The sequence below is a fragment of the Amphiura filiformis genome, chromosome 12 (genome assembly GCF_039555335.1).
Source record: "Amphiura filiformis chromosome 12, Afil_fr2py, whole genome shotgun sequence".
Lineage (NCBI taxonomy): Eukaryota > Metazoa > Echinodermata > Ophiuroidea > Amphilepidida > Amphiuridae > Amphiura > Amphiura filiformis.
The window spans coordinates 36,412,357-36,429,823 of record NC_092639.1 but is presented as its reverse complement, the minus strand read 5'-3'; the positions used below and the strand labels follow the sequence as shown (position 1 = coordinate 36,429,823).

Here is a 17,467-nt window from a genome sequence, read left to right as displayed (position 1 = left end):
GATGATCTGTCTAATATTACAAATATGTAGAAAATCTGTAACCAGTCTTTGAGTAAAATCAATTTTGTTTGAAAAAATCATAAAAGTAGCCTTTCCAGTAACTTGATAACCCAATAACTTCACAAAAGTGCATTTTACTATATTTTGTTTAGCCAAGGGTCCAGACTTCTTCCCAAGGGCTGCTATAAATTCAATTCCAAATAACACATTAAATAAGAAAAGAAAAGGTCCAGGGTTAAACTAATGCACCTAATTTCTTTAAGTATACAAGTGTTTTTCTCTTTTTAGATTGATTGTATCGAAGGGAGAAAACTTGACACTTCAAAAATATTTTTGTAGTGATTTGTTTCCATTCAGGACCTTTCTTATGTCAATCTTTAGAGGCTAAAGTTCACTTCTATGTGTGTGCTTGTAAACTTGAGAGTTTTGTCATGGGTAGACTATGCCCTGGGGCAATGAGGTTATTTTAGTGTAAAATGTATGTATTCCTTACGCCAACACAAGAGCTGGTTATTTATCCCAGAAGTCATTGAAAACCAAGTCCTTTTAGATGTTTAAGAGTTTGATTGGGGTCCCAACAAATTTGTCTACACTTGGAAACCCCTAGAATGATTGTAATAACTTAAGCAGGCCCGTTACACAGAAGTGCGGTGTCGCACCCCCCTCCAAATTTGCTAAAGTGTACAAAAAGTCCCAAAATTTCAGAATTTGCGAGAGTAGCAAGCAAAAAAAATCAGTTTTTTTACGGGATTTTCGTCCAAAAATGTCCAAATTTTGGAAAGAAAGTCCACTTTTACAAAATCGCCCCCCCTTGGGAAAAAAGGTCCACTTTTTCAAAATCAGCACCCCTCCCAAACAAAATCCTGCTTACGGGCCTGAACTTAAATAGTATGATAAAATAAAACTTATTGTCACAAGCTGCCATAACTGCACAAATTACTTCCCAGATATATCTAAATGGGGTAGTGGTGCAACGGTCTAAGACTTTGACTTGTAATTATGAAGTAGCTAGAGGTCATGGGTTTGAGTCCCTGTGACGTCAATATACTGTACACTTGAGTAAGGCTCTTCACCCGTATCACCTCTCCCCACTCAGGTGTACAATGTGTACCTGTTTTATTCAATGCTGGGAAGGTAACTGTCTTGATGCGAAGTGTAGTGATCCCGCCCACAGCAACATTATATGGAGGGGAGTCTGACCCAATCGCTTCAAAGAGACACCTACTCTTTCTAATGGATGGGAACACAGCGTGACTAAAATATCTGAAACTTTTCAGGGAAGTCAGAATTAATATCCTATTTTCTACACACAGAGGAATTTATCAGAAAAATGTGAAGTCTTATGCACAATTTAGTTCAGTGCACAGTCAAATACAAGCACCAAACAAGAAGAGTCCTCAAAAAGGACAAGGTTCCACTGATGGCCTACTGGTATTAATAAAGAAATAAATATACTCTTCCTTGACTCATGACAGTGAAACTTTCAATCATTTTGTATTGTGATATGCATTTAATACTCCGGTGCTGCGCCAGGTCCTATGCACTATCACTGTGTCAGTGGTCAGTATTTACACTTTCCTGTATGTATATATCAGATGATGTAAATGTGAAGGCTAGTTGTAGCTGCTAATCATATTTTCACTGATTTTCATTCACCGTTAATACGAGAAACTTGGTATTTAACATTCATAAATGTTACTTTTACTGAGCGTTGGATAAATTTAAACCAAAGTAACATTTGTGATGACAGTCAATATTATACCCAGTATTATAATTATGTAGCCTACTGTAAGAATCCAGGTGGATCTAGGGCAGGTACGTGGCTGTGGGCTGAGACTAGTATCAAAGTATTCTGAGCAAAGGCAGACTATAAATCATAGATAGTTTATAAATTCAGCCGAATCTCTGCGAGGCAAAGCTACAAAATTTGCATTGGAAAAAATGTTTGTTGTCTTTGGGTATTGAGAGTGTTGTAATACTGTCATTAGTTTGGGTCACATCCATTAAGATCCAATAACGTTAACACAGAAAAGGGTCAATGAACTGAGAACTTGGCCATAGTGATGCCATACAGCAGGACCAATCAGATATCTTGTTACATATAACCAGGGTGCAAATGTCTCTGCTACATCTTCTAGCCTCCATGCACTTTCGTGACTATTAAACCAAGCAACTATTTGACAACCTAGTGTACAAGAGACATCATTTAACTCATATCTTTCTCAGACATATAATTCATGGTTCAAGCAAGTTTTACAAACAGAGGATATGCTTAGAACTGGTACTGGGCGTTTTGATCAGTGTGGGCCAATATGTTCCTGCGGAACAAAAAAAGTTTCAGCAATGTTAAAATATAGCCTTATTTTCCCATGTATGATAATAAGAACGGAAAGATAGATCCACAATGCAAATATGGGGTCTGACCATTTTGTCCCATATAGAAGGCAATTTTGTTCTTAATGATCCAAGTAAAACTTGTCTTGCAGCTAAGTTTATTTATTACGTTTGGCAAAAGGTACAGGCAATACCCAATAGTGCTGAAAGAGCACTTAATTACGGGATGCCCTACATACAAAGCAAACAGCCATAAATAAACTAAAAAGCAAAAAGAAGAAAAACATGAAGGGAATGGAAACAAACACAAGCATTTATTAGAGCGCTGCATTGGCCACCCTATCCATAATGTGATGGTGACAGCAAGTATTTGTGAATTTGAGATACCACAAAAACAACCATGCAATATTTTTTTGTTTCTGTTGTTTTAGGGAATAACTTTTGATATGTACTACTACCCATTGAATTATAATAAAGTTTCATAAAAATCTCTGATATCTTATACAAGAGCCTGAAATGTTCAAAAATACTTGCTAGCCGCTTCTAGCTCAGGTTATACCAGGGGTGTTGTTGTCTGTCTGGCTAACTGAGCTAGTTCTAGTTGTCCACAATGCAGAAACTAATCGTTCAACTCATCTGCTTCATCTATCTGAAGTTACAATATTATTTTAGTGGTTACACAATCATAACTTAAACCAGCTGTCTCACTTCCATGTGACTTAGTAATCAGCAATAACAATAACAAACATACATACATTACTTTCATATAGCCTACTTGTGATTATGAATGTTTTGATTCTATAGCCATCCTAGTTTTGATCTTGTTGGCCGAGAATTCAGTACAGTCATTTGGTTTGTTGTTATCATGGTTATAGGGCTGAATTATTTCCTGAATCAGCTTTAGTTTCTAAAATCTTCAGTGATTTGCAATCCAAGTCGTACAGGCAAGAGTGAATGAAAAATACATATTTTCTTTTGTTTATGCCTTCATTAGTTTGTTTGTTCTCTCTCGTACAGGCAACAGTTAGTGAAAAATACATATTTTCTTTTGTTTATGCCTTCATTAATTTGTTTGTTCTCTTTTCTTTTCTTTTCTTTCTTTCTTTCTTTTTTTATCTATGCCCGTGTAGCGGGCATAGATATTGTATTGTTGTGTTTAGTCTTGGCTTCTCCTTCGCCTTCTCCTTCTCCTTCTTCTCAAGATCAGTCCTTTGCACCCCTCTAGCTCAGGAACTAAAGTAGCCCCTGGGCCCATACTTGGTACAATGATGGCCCATGACCCCTAGATACATCCTAGGGTACCCCGACCCCAAAGGTCAAAGGTCATGGGCTACAGGGGGCAATATGTGTAAAATTTCAAACAGCTCTAGCTCAACTACTATAGCGCCCTCAGGGTTCATACTTGGAACAATGATGGCCTATGACCCTAGAAGTATGCTATGCTAGCCGCAACCCCAGAGGTCAAAGTTCATATGCTTTAAAAAGCAAAATAGGTACGACCGGTTAACACAGTGTATCGCAATAGGTAGCATTTTGGTAGCTACCTGTATTTGCAATGATGAAGGCTTCAAATATACGTCAAAGGCGTACAATGGGGTTAAGAGGTTAACCACTTAAAGGGACACAATGTTTTGGGATTAAAGGGGTATTCTCCAGTCTGGTGGTGTTTCAGAGAGAGTGAGGGTCTGATGGAGTATAAGAGAGAGTGGTGGCTTGGTGGGGTATTAGAGAGAGTTTGGGCCAGCCTGGGGGTGTTTTAGAGCGAGTGACGGTCTGGTGGATTATAAGAGAGAGTGAGGTTCTGGTGAGGTATTAGAGAGAGTGTGCGCCAGTCTGGTGGTGTTTTAGAGCTAGTGAGTGTCTGGTGGAGTATAAGAGAGAGTGAGGGTCTGGTGGGGTATTAGAGAGAGTGTGGTCCAGTCTGGTGGTGTTTTAGAGCTAGTGAGTGTCTGGTGGAGTATAAGAGAGAGTGATGGCTGGGTGGGGTATTAGAGAGAGTATGGGTCAGCCTGTTGGTGTTTTAGAGCGAGTGAGTGTCTGGTGGAGTATAAGAGAGAGTGAAGGCTTGGTGGGGTATTAGAGAGAGTATGGGTCAGCCTGTTGGTGTTTTAGAGCGAGTGAGTGTCTGGTGGAGTATAAGAGAGAGTGAAGGCTTGGTGGAGTATTAGAGAGAGTATGGGTCAGCCTGTTGGTGTTTTAGAGCGAGTGAGTGTCTGGTGGAGTATAAGAGAGAGTGAAGGCTTGGTGGGGTATTAGAGAGAGTATGGGTCAGCCTGTTGGTGTTTTAGAGCGAGTGAGTGTCTGGTGGAGTATAAGAGAGAGTGAGGGTCTGGTGGGGTATTAGAGAGAGTTTGGATCAGCCTGGTGGTGTTTTAGAGCGAGTGAGTGTCTGGTGGAGTATAAGAGAGTGAGGGTCTGGTGGGGTATTAGAGAGAGTGAGGTCCAGTCTGGTGGCGTTTTAGAGAGAGTGATGGTCTGGTGGAGTTTAAGAGAGAGTAAGGGTCTGATGGGGTATTAGAGAGAGTGTGGGCCAGTCTGGTGGTGTTTTAGAGCGAGTGAGTGTCTGGTGGAGTATAAGAGAGCGTGAGGGTCTGGTGGGGTATTAGAGAGAGTGTGGTCCAGTCTGGTGGTGTTTTAGAGAGATTGATGGTCTGATGGGATATAACAGAGAGTGAAGGCTTGGTAGGGTATAAGAGAGAGTATGTGCCAGTCTGGTGGTGTTTTAGAGAGTGAGTGTATAGTGGAGTATAAGAGAGAGTGAAGGCTTGGTGGGGTATTAGAGAGAGTATGGGTCAGCCTGGTGGTGTTTTAGAGCGAGTGAGTTTCTGGTGGAGTATAAGAGAGAGTGAGGGTCTGGTGGGGTATCAGAGAGAGTGTGGTCCAGTCTGGTGGTGTTTTAGAGAGAGTGAGGGTCTGGTGGGGTATAAATGAGAGTGAAGGCTTGGTAGGGTATTAGAGAGAGTATGGGCCAGTCTAGTGTTATGAGCATTACATGTATATCAAAATGAAAGTTTAAAACAAGGGGTTTCACATGGTGCTCACCAAGTTTTTGTTTGTGAATAGGGCAAGGGGGTTAGGTGTGGTCATCACGGGCATAGATATTCGTGTTTGGTCAAACACAACTGTGGTTTCTAGTTTTCTTTCTTTCTTTCTTTTTTTTTCTTTTTTCTTTTTTTCTTTCTTTCTTTCTTCCTTTCTTTCTTTCTTTCTTTCTTTCTTTCTTTCTTTCTTTCTTTCTTTCTTTCTTTCTTTCTTTCTTTCTTTCTTTCTTTCTTTCTTTCTTTCTTGCTTTCTTTCTTTCTTTCTTTCTTGCTTTCTTGCTTGCTTTCTTGCTTTCTTTCTAGCTTTCTTGCTTGCTTTCTTGCTTTCTTTCTTGCTTTCTTTCTTGCTCTCTCCCTCTCTGCCTTTCTCTTTCTTTTACTCTTTAATTAATTTATTTCTTTTGCTCTTAACTTTCCTTTTGCTCTTTCTTTTTATTGCTTTTACTTTGGCTCTTTCTCTTGTTTTTAAGACTAAATGCAAAGAACTGACATTTTTTTAATGAGAGATTTTATCACTTGAGACAAGTCCAGTAAATTGATGGAAAATTCTTAGACAATTATTGAATGTCACAAAGTGTATGCTGAACACAATAACTAACCTTGAACCATCACAATTTCTATATATTTTTAATAAAAAGATATAATAATTAATTTTTAATAATGAACGTTTAAAAATTAGGTTCTATAAAGGGTATAAAATGTTGTAATAACATTTAGAAAACATTTTTGAAAACGTGATGCAAAACATTCTAACATAATGTTAATGAAAATTTATATTGCTAAATTGTTTGCCAAAAACCAACATTTAAAAAACATTTTGACTAAAACCAAAGCATGTGTATAACATTTTAAAAACATTTTAGTGTTTGCTGGCTTACTGCAACTAATGCATATAAATATAAAATAATGGCAAATACTTTTGGAACTTTGATGTTTGACATTTTTATATATATACAAACATTGTATAATTCAATTTAGGATACAGCCATGGCTGACATAGCACATTTTATCATTTACAAGTAACTTTGTTTTTGTAAGTCAAAAAATTTATAAGTGTTAGTGAAATGGATCTCTACTGTATTATTACATTTCCTCTTTAAATTATTAGTATATCCTGTGAAAAATAGCAGATATGATCTTATAAACAACTCTATAACATTTGAAAAAAAAAGAGCTTTATCCTCCTGGGGTCCACCTCAAAATATTAGACATTATTGATTATCATGTACTGCACACTGAATCAATAGCTAATCAATACACAGTGTAAAGTGGGAGGAATGTATTGATATGAGTTTCCAGTAAATGAGGGAGTTATATATTCTAATTGTCTATTGGTCAGTCACAGACAGAGTTGCCAGTAGGCACATTAACAGCACAATTGGGCTAAGTTTAGAAGTCCCCATGTCACAAAGTTGTCATTCGACTTTGCCAAATTGTTTGCAATTTCATACAACTTTGCTTGCATATAACTTTGCACAATTTTATGCAACTTTTATGAAAAGTTTACACAACTTTGTGCAACTTTGCAAAATATTTTAGGCAACTTAATACAACTTTATTTTGACATTTTTGGTCAACTTTGGGCAATCTTCCCTGTGACATGGGGCCTTTTAGATAGCCCAAAGCAACGAAAAAAAGGTCGCTGCACTTTGCACAATTTTAGGCAAGTGCCAAGGCAATATGTTTTTCAAGGGTAATTTTCTTATTATTTGTCTATTTTAGTGAGTTTTGCCTTTAAAGATCTCAATGTCCATTTTAAGTGAGTTTCAGTTGATATGGGGTTTCAAAATTGGAATAGCGGCATATTTTAGTCAAGCGGTCATGTGCCTAAGATTTTCTTTGGCTGGATCAATAAAAACACCCAAATATCAGAAGTGTGTGTCTTTTCCTAAACTTCTGTATTGCTGTGAATGTGATGTGACTCTAGTCACACAGTCTGGCCTGAAAAACTAGCAACCCTGGTCATATTGGTCAATGGGACTAGGTGGGGGTCCTTCAGACTAAACTAAGTGATTAATAATTTTATGAACTAGTGTTCTCATGTTGTATCATTTTATTTAGGAATTGTGAATTTTAATAGGAAATTGATGGAAACAAAAATGTTCAAAGAGAATTTTTTTAACAAATTAAAAAAAATGTTAAGTTAAGATTGAATTGAACTACTCAATATGTTATATGCTTTAGTAATTTAAAAAAAGCAAGAAAACATGGTAGAAATATTATTTACACCATATGAAAATTATTATAAGGGTACTTTACTGTAAAGTTTTGTTTTTTTTCAACAATTAAAATTATAGAAACCACAAAAGAATTTATTTTTCAAAATTATGTTAATTGTTTTTGTTTTGTTTACCTTAACTATGGTAACTAATTAAAAAAAATGTATTAACAAAAAGCAACAATTAAGATATGTTGAAACGCTTCATACAAAAAAAAAAGTATATTTACCTTTGCCAATTTCAAATATTTTCCCATTAATCATATTGCCATTAGCAGCTGATAATGACCATTATAGAATCTGAATCAGAATCAGAATTTATTGACATTCACCATATAACAGGTATGGTCAAAATACAAGACAACGCTAAATACTACAACTAATACAATTTTTAGTGAAAGATAAGAAAATTACTATTATAAACTAGTACAATAATACTGTAACACTAAAAACTAATTACTTACAAATACGAGAAGCAAAAAATTGAAAAAGTTTTAGAGTGTCATCAAAAGAAATCGCTCTATATGCAGCTAAAAAACAAGAAATCATTGCAAAATTCTCAGGCCATAGCATTATAGGTCTGCATACACACTGCAATACAGGAAACCTCCTAGTTCCTTCATTACCATTATTAAATCTGTATAGTTCACTTCCAATGATTGATTCCACCGCTGCAACAGGATGGTTTGATTTGCCCAATTACTATATCTCAACTCGTCACAACGATAACCTCCCACAGACGCTCCTTTGTTTTCTACCACCGTCTATTTTGTTCGCAAAAATAAGTCATGCTATGTGTTCAGACTTTATAATTTATTTAAGGAAATACCTTGAATGATTAAATTTGTAGGTTTATTTTTAGGAATTATTATTTTGTTAATAGCAACAAGAAATTGTTTCTAGGGAGTTTGTACACTGTTTACATGTGTGTGGCTTCAATGGAGCAAGACATAGCCAGTGAGTCAGTCTGCTCCGTGTCAGGGATTCTATATTCAGTGCACACGAGGTTGAATACCTACCTACCACAGCTGCGTTGGTTCATAAATAGAATACAAGTATCCAGCCTATATGTCATGTGGTAGCCAACAACAACTATATGAAATTTTCTCTGACACACAGCAATAAGAAAATGGAATTATTTACCAGTGGTGTAAAACCAGTGCATAGTGCTGATTTTCACATGTTGTAATCAATTGGTGTAACAGCTAGTGGTTGACTGGGTCCTGGATTGGTGGCTGATTGTGTACTGGGCACTAGGCAACCCAGTCAAGTGACAAGTCTGTGTAGTGGGAAGATCCCCCAGCCAGCCACTGACTATACTACTTGTCAATACCACTTGTAAACTCAATCATGGGTTATTGACAAGTGGTAGCTGATGATTGTGTTCTGAATGGTATAGTATTAACGGTTTAGTAGACTTCATGACTGGGATAGGAGCATCTTCATCAATGCCATTACTAGTAATAACATCAACAACATCGTCATCATGTGCTCCAGAATTGCAAAGCTTTGCGGCTGTTCTAAATCCGATGAATTGGAGGAAAGATATATGCCAGTTGATGCCCCAAAAACACTGCCTCGGTACATGTCTGCTTAATTCTGCTCTCTGCATGTTTATATGTTTACACTAAAAAAATAGTGCTCAAAGTGCTAGCTTATAATTATATATACCTATTCCCACCTTGCACCCATCACCTTGCTGCTCTTCAGGGCCGGTAAATGGCCACCATGTTTGCATGGCTTATGCATGTTAGCCTTCTAATGGCTAAATGGATTAAACGCATTGTAGTGCATGCTTTTTTTAGTGGCGATTTGGTAGGCATACGTCCATGGGCTGAAACAGAATGGTAAGTCCTGCTGGCAGGGTTGCTTACTGGTTGAACCCCCGGGTTGGACCACAGACCTTCAGTGCATATGCTCTTCTTCATCTGATTTTAAGGCTATTTTAATATTGGCTTGAGAGCATCGAAGAACACAAAAAGGTTCCAGGTTCGATTCATGCAGGATTGTCAGCAAATTTATTTTTACCCGCTACTGTATCAAGTGTATTTTTGGTGTAATTTTTAATTTATTTTATTTTTCATTTGTATGTGAAAGGATTTTGTTGTATTTGTGATTTTGTTCATGCATTGTATATATAATTTTTTTCTTAATTCTAATGTTAGTATTGTGCCCGGCTGCTCTACTGTGTGAAAAATCAATGCTACTAATTTCCAACCATTAACCATGTGACAGCATGTCAGTTGTGCGCATGCAAACACAGATGCGACAAAGCCAATATTTGCATTGTTTTGTCCCAGCCTCGCTTTTGTAAGAGAAATGACCTCTAAAAGGCTGTTTTGATGTGTCATGGTTGCCATGGAAACTTTACAAGATGAATAATAATAATAAATGGAAGATGTGTGCATAAACTGTGCGGGAGAATTTTATGCCCGATTGGTCAAAGGGTCAAGTAGCTTGTGTTGTTCCTTTGCAAGTAAGATGTTGTAATTTTCTACATCATTGGCACCCATTTTTATAATTTTTTTGGTAGGTGTTAAAAATGAAGAATCTTTTGAAATAGCTAGCCTTATCCCTGGTCTAATATCATTTTTAATACCAACAGCTAGACATAATGCTCCATACATCATTACACATATACAGTACAAGGAATGTTGCACAAATACATGTAACCTGCATACTTTGTTTCAATTTGCTGTTTTAAAGTTTAGCATAATCATGAAAACTATATTTTGTTATTTCAATTTTGTTAATTCAATATGAAACTACATGTAAATTCTGGAATGACTCATCAGAACCATTTAGTGCCCTAAATGTTGTTTGATGCAACTCAATACCATTAGACCAACACATACAATGTACATGTAGGCCTGTTTTGACACACAGTAAATAAAAACAAGTAAGCTCGCCTGGCTGGCTAGCTGCTGGCAGACTCGTTATGACTGATATATACCAAGTGTTCCTTCATGTTCAAATGCACTGGTTTCCTGTTACACCTCCAACGAGGATAATATTACTGAATCTTGATATTACCATCAATTATCTTCAATAGCATGATACACCACCAAGTTGTTTTGCAGAGGTTACAAACATTTGTGGCTGACTAGTGATGACATGGAGTGATACCTGGTTTACCTGATGCTGCTGATAATCTGTTTCTTGGGTCTGATGGAAATTAGACCAGAGTATCAGGAATTTCAGATCAAACCCCATATTGTACATACATTCTCATTTATTGCAAACAAGACATGCTACCTGATGTCAGGTGCAACATTACCGCTCACAAAATGGTCCTGGTGATAAATGGGATGAATTTCTGAACGAACATCCACAAGAAGTCACATTTCTAGTGTGAAAATATTTAAATTATATACCCCTAAAATTCCTTTTAAATTACGGAAGTTGAGTCCACTTTCAAGAAGAAAAGATCTTCCCCCCCCCCCTAAAAAAATTCTAGATTTGTGACTTTGGTTGACATTGTCCTCCCTGGATGGCTTGAATTGGTCTACACTGTATTATATGTGCTAGCTTACCAGGCTTCCGAGGCCTCAGTGCTTATTGCACTTCCAACACCTGAGCAATTTTCTAGCTCACCATGTAAACTTTTCACTTTATTTGCACAGACAACTTTCACTATTGAAGCATACTTCTGAAATGCAAATAGCGAAAGTGCCAAGATTACACATGTATATGAAATCAAATGAAGTGTCCAAACATGATTGAGAACCACTATTCTTTGATATTACGTAATATGGTGATGTAGGAAGTGTACTGCCTGCTAGATATTTGATTTTGATATGTTCTGAGAATTAGGTTTCCTTACAAATTTGGTCAAAGAGTTCCCAATGTGTATGTGTATTGTTTTGGGTTCTGAAAAGAACATATTTAAAGATTGACGTCTGTAATATGTGAGATGATCAAGGGGAATGAGTCACATGTCGACCCTGGTCTAAAATGAGTTTTACTTAAGTTTCTAAAGAGAACATTTAGAGCTTTCAGAAACTGAAAAACCCATGTTGATACGACTTTTCTTTGTGAAGTTACGTCAGTTTATCAATCGCTGAAAACAATATAAAACAAAAGAATTTTAACACTTTATTTACCAATATCTCAAAATCAATATAAGCGAGATCCGACTCATTTCCCTTGATCGTGTCACATATGTGGTCAGTCAAAGTGTTCCATTTCATGCAAATATATCCATATGTCAGGTTCTTGTCATGTGGATCAAAAATTTGGAACAAGAACCTGGACAGGTGTGGGGACTCATCCCCTCCCATGTTTTCTGATGGGGAGTAAAAGATCAAATGCAGTGATTTGTAACATACATATCCTATGGGGGGGGGGGTCATTTAAAATAAAAGACTTGCTATGCAAGTGCCCCTCCCCCCTCATTTGAGAGTAGAAAGTGAAGATGGTTATAGGAAAGATGGGGACAACTTTGGGACCTTTTTACTTAAACTCATCTTGTTGTTTTCCCAATTCTGTATTTTCAAATATAAGTAACAGAACTTTTAAATAGTGCATGAAATTGCATGGTGCCATCATCTGTTCTAGTTTGTTACTCTAATCTATAGATCTTCAGGTTATTGTAGGTCATTTGCATCCATTTTGAAACTAACAGCTTGCTTGTTGCTATGGTAACAATCAACCAGCTGAAGTTTAATGCACTTGGTGCACAGTCACAATATTGAAGAACTCGCAAAAAGAATTTATAGCAAAGTTGTTGGTAGATAATGCTTTTTATCCTCCAAACAAATCTATACCCAAAAATGGGACACCTCTAAGTAGTCTGTGAGGTTTCAATGATGAAAAAAAAAGTTTGTTGATTTACTTGTCCCCTTCCTCCCTGGCCTCCCAATCTTACACACTTTAAGCAGTCACTAATAAGTATAAGAGCAGCGATATGTGCAAAATGGTTTAGAGGCTGGCCAACATTTTTAAGCATGATTGTAGAATGAATGATCAGAAGTACTGAGTACATTAGAGATATTTGATTTGCAAAAAGCAGGGTTAAACCAAAAGGAGCTTGAATGTAGACCTGTGTAACATAAGCTCCATAACACATTTTGATCATGGCTGAATGTTAGCCTGGAATGTTAGAACTTAGTAGTATTCTTAGGGTTATCTTAACACAGGCCACATTGGTAGACAACCAGGCACTTGACTTTAAAATTTGTAGTACTGATATTTCAGACTTGGCTGCCAGGAAAAGTAGAGCTTATAGCATAACTATAAAACACTAAAGACGTCATTGAGTTTGTAGTCAATCCAAGTCATATGTCAATATATTTCGAAAGTTATGTGAATGCATCTCTAAGTTTCCCGAAAATGGCAAAGGTTTTGTGGGACATGTAAGCTGTATGTTCATGTACATATTTACATCGTCCATAAAACCCCTCCAAACAATGTTGTTTTTATCATTCAGTACATGTAGGTCTGGCAATTCTGGAGTTGGGGAACAACCCAAAAGATTAATGACACCCTATAACAAAAAACAGTTTGGTTAGGGAGGGAAGGAGGGAGGGGGGTTAATGTTCTTACAGACATTAATGTTATTATCCTTTTCGGTAAATCCCATAAGCCTTTGCGAGTACATCTGAGATGTCATTATTTGACGTCACACCGACTTGCAATGCACAGTAACTATGTTCTCTAAATGATGTGCTCTTAGGCATGAAGTGTAACTGATGTCAAATGATGACATCTCAGGTGTGCTCGTAAAGGCTTATGGGATTACGAAAAGGTCAATTTGGACCCACTTCTGGTTTTGTTACAGACGGGAAAGGAGGGGGTCAGCTATGAAATAAAACTAGTTGCGTTAATAAGACATCATCTGTCTTTTGGTTGTTCCTTATAATGATCAAAATGTTGAAAACTTACCTTGTCTTGTAAATGTAATGCTAAGCTATAGCTACATTTGTACATTGTACATGTATTAGTATGCACATATTGACTGCTCAACTGGTGCCAGAAGTGGGTAGGTGCAAAAGCTGCCATGTGTATTTTGAGTACAATATACTGTGTGTAAATTGCCAAATGTTCACAGGGCAGCTATTGAACTTACCACTTCTGGCACTGAGCAGTCGATATTGTGAAAAACTCTTACTGGGATTTGGACAACATTAACAATATCATGGATTCGTTGCAACCTTTTCGTCTGGTATATTGAGCAATGGACATGATATGTTTTGGAATGGTCTCACAAATTTCGTTCAAGTGTCCCTGGTATTCCACAATTGATATTCTGGCAGGCTGCCATTGATGACACTTATAATAATTTCCCGACACGGTCCCCTACTTTCTACACCTGGTGATGCCTTCATAGGTTATGTCTAAAACAATATTGTTATTAGCTGCCATACATGTAACACCTTCATAATCTACCTTAACAAAATATTCAATGCTTTCTGTATACCTTTGTGTGTGACATTAATAGGCAAATACTTGCATTAAAATATTTTGTTTAATGCAATTTAGACAAAACTGGAATCAATTATTATGCACTATGTTTTTGTAAATGCAAAAAGATTACAACATGATGAAGTTTGAAAATACAAAGATGTAAAAAATCAATTAAAAAACACGCAGTTTGTATTGTGGGACTACGTGAAGTTCAATGCATGTATATTGGTGGTGTGCGCAGATAGAGGGGTCTGGGACCCAATCCAAGTATTAAGTGTGCACAATTTCAGGGTGGGTATGGTCTTGATTCCCTTCCTGATATCCAACTGAAACCAAACTGAGTAGAATATGATACAAAACATCTCAAATTTCCTAGGCTGGTGACAAAGTGGGAGGGTGGGTCCTGGGTCCCGGCCCGGCCCCATATGTCCCTCCCTCTTACCATGTCCCCTCTTACTTTTGTCCAGTGTGAAAAGAGAGGGAAAGTGGGTGTGATAGTAATACAAAAATAGTAAACTTAAAAGTTGGAAGTTGGTTGAGTCATTGGTTACGTGTACTGAGAATAACATATGGCAATCATTTAAACAACAAATGCTGACATTTGTTTTAGAGCACATGTAACCCTATGTAATTAGGAGTAATGTTTAATTAAATCATTCCATGTATCAATTATCTAATCTAATTAAAACAATTGATTTACGCAATGTCTAGAATGACCTTTCAAAGATCTCAGGAGAAGCATTTCATTTAGTGAGGAATCTCCTGTATATGTTTGTTTGATTTTTTTTTCACTGATGTGAAGGACAATTTATCTGTTGTTAATAAGGCTAATATGGGAGGATGCAAATGTGCTAATGATTTTTTTAGTTGATTTACGATGATCAAACTTTTAAAACTTTAAATAACATTTTGGCAATTTTTTGACACCGTAATCCCCTTTCTTTTATTGTTTGCACTCGGAGCTGAGCTCTGTTAAAGTTTAAAGCGACATTTAAAACATTTGAAGAAGTCCCTTTCACTTCTATCTGAAAATGGTGCATATATTTTTTGTTGTTGCTTTTGTTTAAGGACTTTACTTAGGCCTACATTGTAAGAATGGCCGAAAGCTCGCCAAACTTTGTATATTTCATGGAAGTATCATACTTTTTACCTTTATACTACATTGTAAGTAGTCAATTAGACTGTTCAAAAACCAGCAGGCATTTGTAAACTAAAGGGTCCGTATGCACAAAACAAGTTAAACCAGGTCTAACTTTAAACTGGGTCTAACCATGGAGATTAGTCTTACGGAGAAGGAACTTTTTGGTATTTACACACCTTATTCTATATTATTGTAGATCCTGAAAAGGGCAAATACATGTAGCTTAATATTAGATGACTGCAGTTTAACTTTTGGACTTTACTAGGAGTAAAGGAGGAAAAGAAAAGAGTAAAGGGATCCCTCCCTAATTCTAACCTCCATGATTAGACCAAGTCTAACATTAGACCAAGGAGTCCACACTACCATTTGCATTATTTATATCTGTCATTTCAGTTGGGCATTTCAGGCAGATGTAGACTTGCTGATGATTTTCAAAGGAAATTTTCCAGAATGGAAACTCATGTTTTTATTATAAAGTCATTGTGTAATAATTTTGTTTGAACAAAAATTGAATGAGCATGTTTGAGAACATATATGACAGAAATGAACTTGTATGTACTTACTAAACAGAGAAATCAATTAAATATGTATTGCGAGTCTAAATTTATAAGAATTGTTGTATTATACAAGCAATTCATTGCACCTAAATTATGCAAAAGTACATGTACATGACGTGCACCTGGCATACTTAATGGTAAAATAGGATAGGTTTTATAGCAATAGGTTTTATAGCAATTTGGATAAATGTTAGGGTGAATCATTCTGATAATGATTGGTTACAAATAGTGGATTAATCAATAACATTTGTCATGTATTACAGTTTACCTTTTTGCCAAGTAGCCTTCCCTTTTTTAAACTGGTTTCAGGCAAATTGGTCAATTTTGAAAACCATTGAAATAATTGGTTATTCTAAAGGTTTTTTTGATTTTTAAGTTTTAGAGTGTATACCCTGTATAAGCTCCTGTAAAGGGTGCACTTGTATCTTCTTGCTTGCCCTTTTACATCTACAAATGAGGGCTGCCAAATAAGTTCATCAAATGTGAACCTGCAGTGTGTGAACACATGAAATCATCTCATCTTGCCTTGGCATACCCTCCTCCTTCCCCATATGAGGTTAGTCTTTACACATATGAACCATGTGTATCCTTGGCTGTGAATAAAATATCGTAATTGTCCTCATATGGGTGCGGGATGCTTACAGATACATTTGTAGATGCACCCCCCACACACACACACATACCCCCTTCTTGTTTAAGCCTGCAAATGAGGCCCTACAACCATTTTCCTATCTAACCAAGGACCTTGCACTTGCGCATCTGAGACTAAGCCATCCAAACCATGGACCTGCTTTAAGACTTTTTACTCTCCAACCAACTGAGACCAATCACTACACATGAGACATGGGTTTAATATGCATTTGTACATTGTTTGCAATAATGCTGTTAGCAAAAGGGAACCGTGGATGTCCTCGGTTGCTGGGTGTCCTCAGTTATCATGCTATTTTTGGACACATGTCTTCATTTGCAAGTTTTTACAAATGCACACACTATCAATCTTTTGACAGAAAATAAAACTCCATGATTATGATTTCCATACTTACACTATGCAAACTTTAATTTCATAAGTTTTGAAAACTTCACATTTTATAGAGGAATTGTTCCACTGCACATATGTGATGCGATCAAGCAAAATCAGTCAGAACTCGGAAATATTGATTTTGAGATATAGTCAAACAAAGGACATATTTCCTTTTGTTTCCTTTTGTTTTGGAAACTCTTTAATTGGTCATATCTTTGGAACTGGATGTTCAATTTCAACGGGATTTTCTGAAAAATCCAGATTTGTAAATGCTTTTTACTATCCTATAAAAAACTGAAAATTTAATATTTCTGAGTTCCGACTGATTTTGCTTGATCGCATCACATATTTCATTTTGCACACAAAATTACATTTTGCACATAAATTTGATTTACACAGGTAAGTCATTGCATTATAGTGGTGGCTAAACCAAGGTTTGCACACAAATAAATGTCATTGGTGTATAATCACAATCATTCCACCATGTTATTCCTAACGTGTGCACTTAAGGTGATGATGACGAGTTAATCAGGTTGATTGGGTGTGTTTCACTTGATTATTCAGCTAATGAGAAGCAAATTCATAAATGGCCCAATTGAATCAGCCAATGAGGACATTGCTTTCATACTTTCACACTCACCTATGGGCAAAATGTGAAAACACTGATAACTAAACTTTTGAACTTTAAATCAAGAACCCCAAAGTCATGATTGTATAAACTTGATGCCCCGGCTTGATGCACATTTCGTT

General features: G+C 36.6%; 1 protein-coding gene across 1 annotated transcript in view; it reads left to right on the top strand.

Annotated features, from left to right (window-relative positions):
* Window positions 1–17,467, top strand: part of LOC140166139 (uncharacterized) — a 223,096-nt gene that overhangs the window by 106,040 nt on the left and 99,589 nt on the right.